Genomic DNA, 12,165 nt, shown 5'->3' with positions numbered 1-12,165 from the left:
TTTTACGAGTCCTTTATGAAAGTCGGCCCTTAGTGGATTCAAAACGGATTTAGGAAAAGTCATCCAATTAGCTATTTTGAGTTATTTTGCTAAATTATCAAATTCCGTTAAACTCCGCTAATTTAGTAAAAATCGTTAATAACTCCGATTCGAATCGAATTCCTATTATTTCCGTTAGCTGGCTGAGTTTATTTTATTTTCACTCATTAAATTTATTTATTATTGATTCCGTTTTATTACTGAAACTTTTACTAAAACCGATTTTATTAACTCGAGACGGTTTTAAAAACGAGCGAAATTACTTAACGATGAAGAAAGATACATATAATAAATAGCAGGCTAGCAGGCTGCTGTCTCATTTTCACGAACTCACGTCTCTTTTCTTCTTCTTCCTTCTTTTTTCTTCTTTTACGTTCTGTTTCAATTTTTTTTTATTTTAAATTGATTCTGTCACTCCGTTTGTCATCCGTTATCAATGATTTTCGTTCCGTATTGCTGCTCCCATCGTTCCTGTCAATCCATTGTAAATAAAACTCATTTTCATTACGAATTTTTACAAACCCAAGTTATATTTTTAGCTTTATTTATTATAAGTCGGTTGTAAGTGCTGAGATAGACGGGCTGGTAGAATATTTGTTAGTCATAAATGATTAGTTCAATCGGAAAAAGGTAACAATGATAGGTTACTCGATATTACTTATAAAATATGTTTATTTCGAATGCTGGTTAGTCTGTTTTATAGTTGAGATGGTATATAATTATATATAGGGATCCTTATGGATGTTAATTAGTCATTTGTATAGTTGAGACGATGTATACTGATATGTGGAGATGATTGAGACGATGTATACTGACCTGTAGGGATCATTTGGGATGCTAGCTAGTAAGTGGTATATTTAAGACGGTGTATGCTGACATGTATGGATGGTTTTGGGTGGCTCTTCGGACAAATTTTGGTAGTGGGTTGTGGGTCGAATAGGGGGTTGTTTTGGTGTGTGTTTGGCCTCTGTTTTGGGGATGCGCGGAGTAACGTTTTAAACCCGTTGCCATTGCTTGGTGACGGGTGTAGGACCGTTCAATGACTACTTTTAGTCGTGGGTAGAGGTTGTTGGGGTTGGTGTCCTTAACAGTTAGTGCAATGACTTATAAACCTCTAAAAGGATCAAAGGGCATACTTTGGTATTATTATCAGTTGATCCACGTTTATCAATAACGGTTGGCTTGCTAGATAAGTTTGACGTTATTGTCATACAGATGGCGGTGATCAACTGGTCCCTAAAAGTCACACCTATAGGATACGTTCGAGAGATGTGACGGTATGAAAATACTGTCATATAGATGCCAAAATTGACTAACCAGTTAGTCCGAGTTATTTGACTAGTAATTAGTCAAATATGTGATGTTGAGATATTATATTTAATACGGATTAAATATCATGGGCTAAGGCGAATTAACCAGTTAATTCGTAAAATTAAATATACGTGATTTATATTTAATTAAATGTATATTAAAATAAATTATACAATCTTTTGTTTTGTCGGACACGTATTAATAATTGATTAACTCGTATTATTAGCGATGCCTTAATTTCCGATAACCGATAATGATTTATAATATAAACCCGTCATATACATTTTAGCGATTTTGCGAACCAGACCATGAGCCAAGACTAAAAGGAAGTGGAAGCCCACTTCCCTAGGTAGCCCATGGCCGGCCGAGTGAGAGGGAACAAAAGGGAGGGTTTCTCCTCCCTTCTAACCTAATCAAAACAGTTGTAAAAAAACTAGGGTTTCGAGAGAGCAATTTTCTCTGTAGAAACCGAGATCTCACATCTCAAGCAAAACACACATCAGTTCTCCCTATATTGCAAGGCAATCGGAGAACACTGTTCTAGCACAAGGGCATATCTCGGACAAAGTCTTGGGTGCAACGATTAGGAGGAAATCGCTTAGATTTGTTCTTCTTTACGCCGCAATTTAAAGGACCCGAGGTTGATTTCTATACACTTATCGTTTCTATTGTATTTATCGTTTTATGACTATAAATTGCATGTTTAAATTTACGTTATAGTCCTGCAATTTAAGGGTAGTATACGGATATTAACCCACAAGTGGTATCAGAGCGAGGCCACGTAAATTTTTATATGTGTTTTTCATCAAACGATTATTGAAACGATGATTTTTGGTTAAAATTTTGTCTCGTGACCATCTTTTTAACTCGTGAGATATTTTTTTTAATTTGCTGCGTTTTTGGTTGCTTTGGGAACCGTGTCTTGTTTACACGGTTGCTCTTGTTCTTTATTTTGTCTCGAAAACCAAACCGTGTCATGTTTTACACTACTGTTTTGCTTCAAATTTCATGTTGTTTTTACATGTTGTTATTTTATACAGAGATTATAGCAACATGTCAAGTTTTTGTCAATTGTCAAATTTGTTTTAATGCGTTTTTGATCATATTTGCAATTGATTTTGTCTCGAAATATGTTTTCACGAGGGTTTTGAAGTTTTCAGCCACTTTAGCATTCGATCGAGCGTATTTCTACCGATCGAGTCTTTGTTCTGTCTTGTTTTTGTTCGATCGAGTCCCTGTTGTACTCGATCGACCCCATCTCAAAACCTTTTGCTCGATCGAGTCCTTCTTTGTACTCGATCGACTGTTTTCAAAACCCTCCGCTCGATCGAGTTGTCCTCGTACTCGATCGAGTAGATTTCTCGATATAGGTACTCGATCGACCACCAGTGTTGTCGATCGAGCACCTCCTGATTAGCATACCTCTCGATCGACTTGCGAGTTCGATCGATCGAGCCCTCCCGTCCTCGATCGAGCACTTATGTCCCTGGATCGAGGGATTTAAATCTTTTACAAACATTGAAAATTTGTTTCTTTTGATTTAAATTTTCTTTTGGCTTCAATATGTACTTTATCCGGATATAGTACACTCGCTATGATTGTGAAACGGTTCACACACGTACCATTAAGTTATTTTAAATTGTATTTAAAGTAACGGATTATAATAGATTAAAATTAAATGATAGAAGCGGTTTTATCACTCGAATTTTAATCATTAAAAGGTGGTTTGGATAAATTTAACATAATTACGAAATTATGTCACGAATGAATTTGTTTTTAGTTGATGCATTTTTATTTATCGCTTTGTTGAATGCCGTGAATGCCTTTTTTTTACGTATTTAATTTTACAAGCGATTGTAACTTAGTGTGGCCTTAGTAGAACGTGTTACCGTAATGATGGAACACGGTCTTGGTTGTATTTTGAGATCTTGTATCTCCATTTTGGATTTTTCACTTGTAATTACAGTTTTAATTAGAATGTAAATAGGTTTATATTTGTAATTTTAAATTGTAATTTTTGAGAAGACCAAAGATGGAGACCGGATGCTCACTCCCGCTACTTGGATCAAGATGGAACATCAAGACAAGCTTTTCGGGTCCAACGGTGGATTCCAAAGTTGTATTATGTTCTTTTACTAGGATAGGCCACACTAGGAATTTTATTTACGTTTTTGCATTCCTTTATTTTTTTTTTTTTTCGCAACGATAATTTGCATCATATTCCGCCTAAAAACCAAACCACCTATAATTTATTGCATGAAAACTGACACATATAGAGGTCACGAGTTAGTTTTCATTGACATTCTCATGTCACACGTTTTAAGCCATCATCCAAATAAATTCATTCACGACAGACGCTAGTTATTCGTTCACTTAAAATGAATTATAATTTAGTTGATGGGATCTTCCTCGTATAAACCAAAATTGAGAACGGTCTTTATAGGTCAAACTCCAATGAGTCCCTTCTTCGTCGGTAGGCATACTATGACCCCTTCTACGTCGGGTAAGTTGGAACCGATTGACCTATTTTATCTCAACTTGTGGTCACTAAACGATCCCGTGATCATGGTGGACTATAGATAGGATTTACGGAAATCTATCGACCAAGAGTTCTTCCGGAAGAATTAGCTAAACAGTTGGCTTATCAATTTACTGAAATTGAGTCTTGGGATCACTTGTATCATTCTTGAGGGAGATCAATTATGCAAGTGCGAGAGTCTACATGTTTAAAATGAATTTTAAAATAGACTTAAATCACCTCGATGAGTTGCTTATTTCGTTTTTGTTTTTCTTTCTTTTTCAGTGTAGATCACGTTTTAAACTGCTAAACATCAAATGGATGGTTCAAGTGATAACCCAATGCCAAGTGCCACATTGGACCGTGAGTCCTGGCTTAGGATCTTCATGAGTCAGATGAATCAGTCCACTCGGATCAAGAATGACGGATCCAACTCGCGGATCGGGAGGCAAAGATTACGGAATGCCGCCGCTGACGGAAAGCTCAGATATCTGCTTGAGCCCATGCCGTTAAACCCAGGTCCCACGGCTGGAATTAACGAAATCAACAAGTATAACGATTTCGCTTTAGAAGCTGGTGCGGTAAAGAACGTACTTATTTTTGCAATGGAACCCAATTTGCAGAAACGCTTCATAGCCCAAGGTGCAAACAAGATTTTCACCACGCTCACTAAGGAATTCTCGAAAGCACCGAGAATCGTGACCTATGAGCATACCACTCGCTTCTTTGATGCGAGACTCCAGAAGGGCCAACCGGTTAGCCCACACATTCTCAGCATGATTGAGAATGTCGAGAAACTGGAGACCTTTAACTGTAACATCAGCGAGAATATTGTTATCGACCGTATTCTTCATTCACTCCACGATGGTTATTCGCAATTCAGAGCGAATTACTATATGAATGATTTGAAGAAAACTCCCCATGAACTGCACTCCCTCCTCGTACAGACCGAGAAGGACATGAAGTGCAGTGGGAGTTCGAAACAGGATGTCCTCGTTGTGTCAAACAAAGGAAAAGGTAAGGGCAAAGCTCCGGCAAACCTAACAGTAGGTAAGGCGAAGTTTAAGAAGTCGGGTTCAGGGAAGAGTGGTCCTGGTGAGGCGAGTAACTCATCAGGCATGACAAAGAGCAAGAGTGAAAACATGGAATGCCATCATTGCCACAAGACTGGGCATTGGAGACGCACATGTCCTGTTTATCATGAGGACTTGAAAGCAGGTCGTGTTAAACCTGTTGGTATGTCTTCTCTCTCTTCTACTTTTATTCATATGATTGAGATTAACCACGCAAGTTACGGAACTTGGGTACTTGATACTGGTTGTGGTTCTCATCTGTGTAATCATGTGCGGGGGCTCCGAAACATCGAACCCCTCGTAAAGGGTGAGGTGGACTGCGTGTTGGAAATGGAGCAAGAGTAGCCTGCCATCTCCAAGGGGACATATGTGATCCAGCTTCCAAGCGGATTTGAGTTGTCATTATATGACTGCTATTATGTACCTAGTCTTTCCAAAAACATTATTTCAGTTTCTGCGCTTGATAAACTTGGTTTTTCATTTGTAATAGAAAACAATGCTTGCATTTTCTCATTACACAATATGATTTATGGCAAGGCAGTTTCCATGAACGGAATTTATGTTTTAGATCGGACTCGGAAATATTACACGTAATGAATAAAAGGTTAAAGGTTGTTGACAAAGATCAAACATATCTATGGCATCGCCGCATGGGACACATTAATGAGAAACGCGTAAAAACAGCTCATCAAACATGGAGCTATCTCGGCCTTTGATTTTCAATCATTTGGCACGTGTGAATCATGTCTCATCGGTAAAATGACTCGGATTTCCTTCAAAGGTGTTGGAATGCGCGCTGCTGACCTATTAGGGCTCATACACACGGATGTATGTGGTCCTATGTCAATCACCGCACGAGAAGGCTATAGGTATTTCATCACTTTCACGGACGATTTGAGTAGATATGGCTATGTCTACTTAATGAAGCACAAAAGTGAATCCTTTGAGAAATTCAAGGAATACCAAAATAGGGTGCGTAACCCTGTTGGGTAGAAAGATAATAACACTGCGTTCGGATCGTGGTGGCGAGTATCTTTCTCACGAGTTTGATCAACACCGAAGGACCGTGGGATTGCCCTACGATTAACTCCACCTGGAACACCTCGGTTGAATGGTGTGTCCGAACGGAGAAATCGAACACTACTTGATATGGTTCGATCCATGATGAGTCACACGGTTTTACCTGATTCATTATGGGGTTATGCTCTTATGTCAGCCGCTCTAATACTTAACCGAAGTCCGTCTAAAGCTGTTGACAAGACTCCATATGAACTATGGAAGGGAACGGTCCCTAACTTGTCCTTTATACGGGTTTGGGGCTGCGAGGCTTATGTCAAGTGGAGACCTGAAGATAAGCTCGGCCCGCGATCGGTCAAGACATACTTTATAGGTTATCCTAAAGGATCACGTGGTCATTACTTTTATTCGCCAACCGAACAACGTGTTTTTGTTGCGGCTAGTGCGACATTCTTAGAGAAGGAATTTCTCGAGAATGCAAAGAGTGATAGAACCTTCGACCTGTCGGAGATTCCAGAACCAAATACCGAGCAACTATTGGAGGAACCTATTCCTTCAATCCCTTGCGGTGAATATTCCGAGGAACCTAGGAGGTCGGGAAGAGTCTCTATTCCTCCGGACAGATACATCGGTATGGTCGAGGAACATGACATAGATGACGTTCTACTCTTAACGAGTAGTGAACCCGCAACCTATAAAGGTGCCATGACCAGTTCTGACTCAAAGCTATGGCTTGAGGCCATGCAATCCGAGATGGACTCCATGTATGAGAACAACGTGTGGGATCTTGTTGACTTACCTGCTAAGGTTCGTCCCCTTCAATGCAAATGGCTTTACAAGATAAAGCATTCTGTGGAAGGTCAACAAGATATCTACAAAGCACGACTAGTTGCTAAAGGTTTCACCCAAGTGCCAGGTTTGCACTACGATGAGATTTTTGCACCCGTAGTTATCTTTGCGTTCCATTCGGATTATCTTAGCGATCGCCGCTTTTCATGACTATGAAATTTGGCAAATGGATGTGAAAACCGCCTTCTTAAACGGCTTTTTGGAGGAAGAGTTGTACATGGTACAACCCGAAGGTTTCATCGATCCTGAACATCCTAAGAAAGTGTGCAAGCTTAAGCGTTCCATTTATGGACTTAAGCAAGCATCAAGGAGTTGGAATTATCGCTTCGACCAAGTGATAAAAGACAATGGATTTACTCGATCGGTCGAGGAACCATGTCTATATATCAAGTCGAGTGGGAGCAAGATTGTCTTCCTAATATTGTATGTTGACGACATACTCCTGATTGGGAATGACATACCTCTCTTAACTTCGGTGAAAGTATGGTTGAAAAACCATTTCCGGATGAAAGATCTGGGAGAGGCACAAAGAATTCTAGGCATCCGTATCTATCGAGATAGATCACGACGGATGTTATCTCTCGATCGGGAGTCTTACATAGACAAAGTCCTAGAGAGATTCAAGTATGACTAACTCCAAGAAGGGGTTCCTTCCTATGGCTCCAGGGGTGCATTTGAGCAAGTCTCGGGCACCGAGACACGGAAGAGAAAGAGCGCATGACACGGATTCCTTATGCTTCGGCAATAGGATCAATCATGTATGCCATGATATGCACACGTCCGGACGTGGCATATGCATTGAGTATGACAAGTCGATTCCAACAGCAACCAGGTGAACCACATTGGTTGGCTGTCAAGAACATTCTTAAGTACCTACGGAGGACTAAAGATTGGGCTTTGACTTATGGAGGCGAACAAAAGCTATGCGCAACCGATTACGCAGATGCTAGCTTCCAAACGGATCGTGATGACTCGAAATCTCAGTCAGGATTCGTTTTTACTCTTAATGGCGCTGCAGTCAGCTGGAAGAGTTCGAAACAAACTGTTACAAAGCAGATTCTACGATCGAGTCCGAGTACTATGCCGCGTCTCGAAGCAACAAAGGAAGCGATATGGATGCGTCAATTCTTACATGGGCTCTCTGTAGTGCCTAGTTCGAATGACCCGATCACCATCTATTGCGACAATAGTGGTGCCATCTTCCAAGCTAAGGAGCCAAAGTCTAGCAACAAGTCTAGACATGTACAACGGAAAGCTCATCTAATCCGGGATTACGTGGAGCAAAAGACAAGAGAGTGATAGAAAAGATTGCTACGAGATGATAACATAGCAGATCCTCTCACTAAAGCATTACGACAAGATAAGCATGAAGGGCACGTAAATTCCATGGGAATCAAACGTGTTCATGAGTTGTAGTACTCTTTTATGGATCAGATCCATTCTCCTTTGTACTCTATACGACATCATCGTTTTGATATTTTATATATATATATTTTGTTTTTCATGTGGAATTGTACGACAATTTTGAACACCACAAAGTGAAATGAACAAACATCATATCTTGTTAGTCCTTAATTGCCCACATGAGCTGATAACTCGGCAATTATTACGTGACGTTGGTTGATGGTGGGTTCAACGAACCATAAGTCAACAGGTTGGTGACCAATCACAGAGGCGATTTATACGGATATTTCGTAGGACACAATTGTGACATCGACGTGGAGTCCTAAATGTTTTATAACATTCGTTGCCGGGTCGTGGATAGGACTTCCATGGTGATCCTAAGAGTCGATTCTTAGACTATCGACTGTCTCTTGAGACTACGGCAGATTTTGGGTGACTTTGGTTTCTTTCTCACGGTCATCCGTAACAGGGGGCCAAGTAGATTTTTTCTCGGGTCATTTCATCTTTGTGCTTAGATCGGAAGGAGTCGAGTTGAAGGAAATATTCAGCCTTTATCGGGTACTCGATATTTCTCAGGGCCACTCGAGGAGTCAGAATCGAAATGCATGGCCATGCTCGGATACGGATTCGTTTTATCGGTTAAGTTACTCTCTAGTCGGGGAAACCACTCTAGATACGGATCGATTGTAAAATACGACCTTTGTGGATCCAGATCTGCAAATTGTTTTACATTGAGTGGGAGAAATTTTAAAATGAATATGAGAATCGGTTATCGCACCTACACTTGTTCGGACAAGTGGGAGTTTGTTAGAGCTTGTGTCCTCCAGTTAGTGCGGATAACGTCATTGCACATACACTTGTACGGACAAGTGGGAGCTTGTTGGGGTTGGTGTCCTTAACAGTTAGTGCAATGACTTATAAACCTCTAAAAGGATCAAAGGGCATACTTTGGTATTATTATCAGTTGATCCACGTTTATCAATAACGGTTGGCTTGCTAGATAAGTTTGACGTTATTGTCATACGGATGGCGGTGATCAACTGGTCCCTAAAAGTCACACCTATAGGATACGTTCGAGAGATGTGACGGTATGAAAAATCTTGTCATATAGATGCCAAAATTGACTAACCAGTTAGTCCGAGTTATTTGACTAGTAATTAGTCAAATATGTGATGTTGAGATATTATATTTAATACGGATTAAATATCATGGGCTAAGGCGAATTAACGAGTTAATTCGTAAAATTAAATATACGTGATTTATATTTAATTAAATGTATATTAAAATAAATTATACAATCTTTGTTTTGTCGGACACGTATTAATAATTCGATTAACTCGTATTATTAGCTGATGCCTTAATTTCCGATAACCGATAACAGTTTATAATATAAACCCGTCATATACATTTTAGCGATTTTGCGAACCAGACCATGAGCCAAGACTAAAAGGAAGTGGAAGCCCACTTCCCTAGGTAGCCCATGGCCGGCCGAGTGAGAGGGAACAAAAGGGAGGGTTTCTCCTCCCTTCTAACCTAATCAAAACAGTTGTAAAAAAACTAGGGTTTCGAGAGAGCAATTTTCTCTGTAGAAACCGAGATCTCACATCTCAAGCAAAACACACATCAGTTCTCCCTATATTGCAAGGCAATCGGAGAACACTGTTCTAGCACAAGGGCATATCTCGGACAAAGTCTTGGGTGCAACGATTAGGAGGAAATCGCTTAGATTTGTTCTTTACGCCGCAATTTAAAGGACCCGAGGTTGATTTCTATACACTTATCGTTTCTATTGTATTTATCGTTTTATGACTATAAATTGCATGTTTAAATTTACGTTATAGTCCTGCAATTTAAGGGTAGTATACGGATATTAACCCACAGAGGTTGCTTTGGCTCAATTTGGGTTTGTTTAAATTATTTGAATTTCCGTCTCATTCTTATACAAATACATGTACATTCACTTATTGGGTTGTTTGAATGGGTTGTTGTCGTTGGGTTGTTGGCCTAGCAGCGGACTGGCCGTGGTCTAGCTGTGGCCTGGCAGTGGCCTGGATGTAGCTTAGCAGTGGCCTAGCTGTGGCCTGGCCGTGGCCTAGGCAGTGGCCTAGCTAACTCACGAGTTTGAGGCCATGTGTAGTTGGTGGTTAGGCCGAGTTTGAGGTTGTCAAAATAACTTTTGGGCCGTGTCTATAACTTGTTTTGACGCTAGTTTGGTTTATTTAAAATATAATTAATTAATTTCCGTCTCATATTTTATATAAAGATAATTCGTTAATATCGTCCTTTCACATAATTATTTTAGGTGCCTCATATGTGGTTGAAGATGAAGAGTAATTTTGGGTTTTAGAAGCTTTCTAAAGTTATTACTTGTCTCTTTGCTAGCGTAAGGTAACTATTCCGAGTTACTCGACGAATTAATGTCACATTAGTAGTTGATGTTGTGCTTGTTGTTTGTTAAGTGTTTAGGTGATTGATAATGTGTTACTTTCGTTTCTCACATGATAGAAATTGGAAATAGCATGAGAATGATATTGTGATAAATTTTGTGATTTGGGCCAAAGTAGGCAAAGAATCTGAGCTGGGCCAGATTGACCGAACGCGTTTGGTCAAACTAGGTTTAAACCGGTCAGCCTCGATTTGACCGATGACCCGTCGCGGGACTCGGGTCGAGGGTTTGTCTTTGAGGTGAGATTGGATGTTTTATGTTGATGCCTTAATATTTGTGATTATCGTTTCACATGTTGGTTGTTGGATGAATTGGTTGCCTTATACTTGAGTCTTCTTGCCTTGTTGCCATTTTAGCTTGTTCTCATGAATTATGAGATTAACAGTTAGCTGGAATTTGGATTATTATTGATACTGGAGATATTGTTGGATTGTCAGCTGAATATGCTCTTGCGTAACCTTTCATATAGTAGGGTGTGTATGATCTTTTGTGTGTACAAGTTTGGACTCTTTTTCCCTTTTATGGTTAATTGAGTATCCTACTTGTCTTGTGTGGTGTGGGCTAAAGTATTCAAGCTGGGACCTAGATTGGTTTTATTTAGGTCCTAGGTGAGTATTTCGGCCTTCATCATAGATAGGCCATTATAGTCTTTAACGAGTATATGTTTTGCGACTTAATAGCCTTTGTGTTCTGGCTTGGTGGGTTTATATCCAAGTCGGGGCATGACCTTTCTCGCCTATTTTGTGAGGAGATGGTCAGCTTAAGTACTAGCCAACCCTTTGGTGGACTCCTTAGGGTACTCATGTGGTTTTATCATGAGTCTTGGGTGCGGTGGTTTTATCCGCATTTCTCTAGGTCTGCGCAGTCTAGGATTAGGGTTGAGTTGTGTTTTGGCCATGTTTTATTCATATTAACCTCTGAGCCAAAATACTAACTTCCCTACCTCGTGGTATAGACTCGAGTTACAAAGTGACTATTGACTGTACTAGTAACTTATGCCTGTCTCTAGATATATTGTCCTTTCTTGTTTGATGATTCTATGAATCATAGAAGGTGAGATGCAAGCCGACTATGGTTGATAGAGTTTGGATTCCTGGATGTTATGTGATTCACATGATAGTGTAGTATGAGTCGGTCTAGTATTCGCATGCTAGGACTATGTGTTGTTATATTGTTGTTCACATGATAAGCACGATTGTCTAGCATCTATATGCTAAGGCTATGTGTTATTCATATTCATATTCTTATGTTTACATGTTATATTAATTATGACATTTCGTGGTCGGGAGAACTCGGAGTTACTCCCCACCGACCGTGGCTTTCGTATTTGTATAAAATGCGAATGACAGGTAGGTGATGCATATATAGGGTACATGGACGAGCTAGCGAGCAAAGTAACCTTGGGACCTAGATTGGCTTTATTTTATTGTGACCCTTAAACACTTTTTATGTCACATACATTTTTTTGGGACATATGTCTCCCTCTTTACATTGGTTGTATAATTTGC

The sequence above is a fragment of the Silene latifolia genome, chromosome 11 (assembly GCF_048544455.1).
Source record: "Silene latifolia isolate original U9 population chromosome 11, ASM4854445v1, whole genome shotgun sequence".
NCBI classification, from domain to species: Eukaryota; Viridiplantae; Streptophyta; class Magnoliopsida; order Caryophyllales; family Caryophyllaceae; genus Silene; species Silene latifolia.
Note: the sequence above shows the minus strand (reverse complement) of the source record.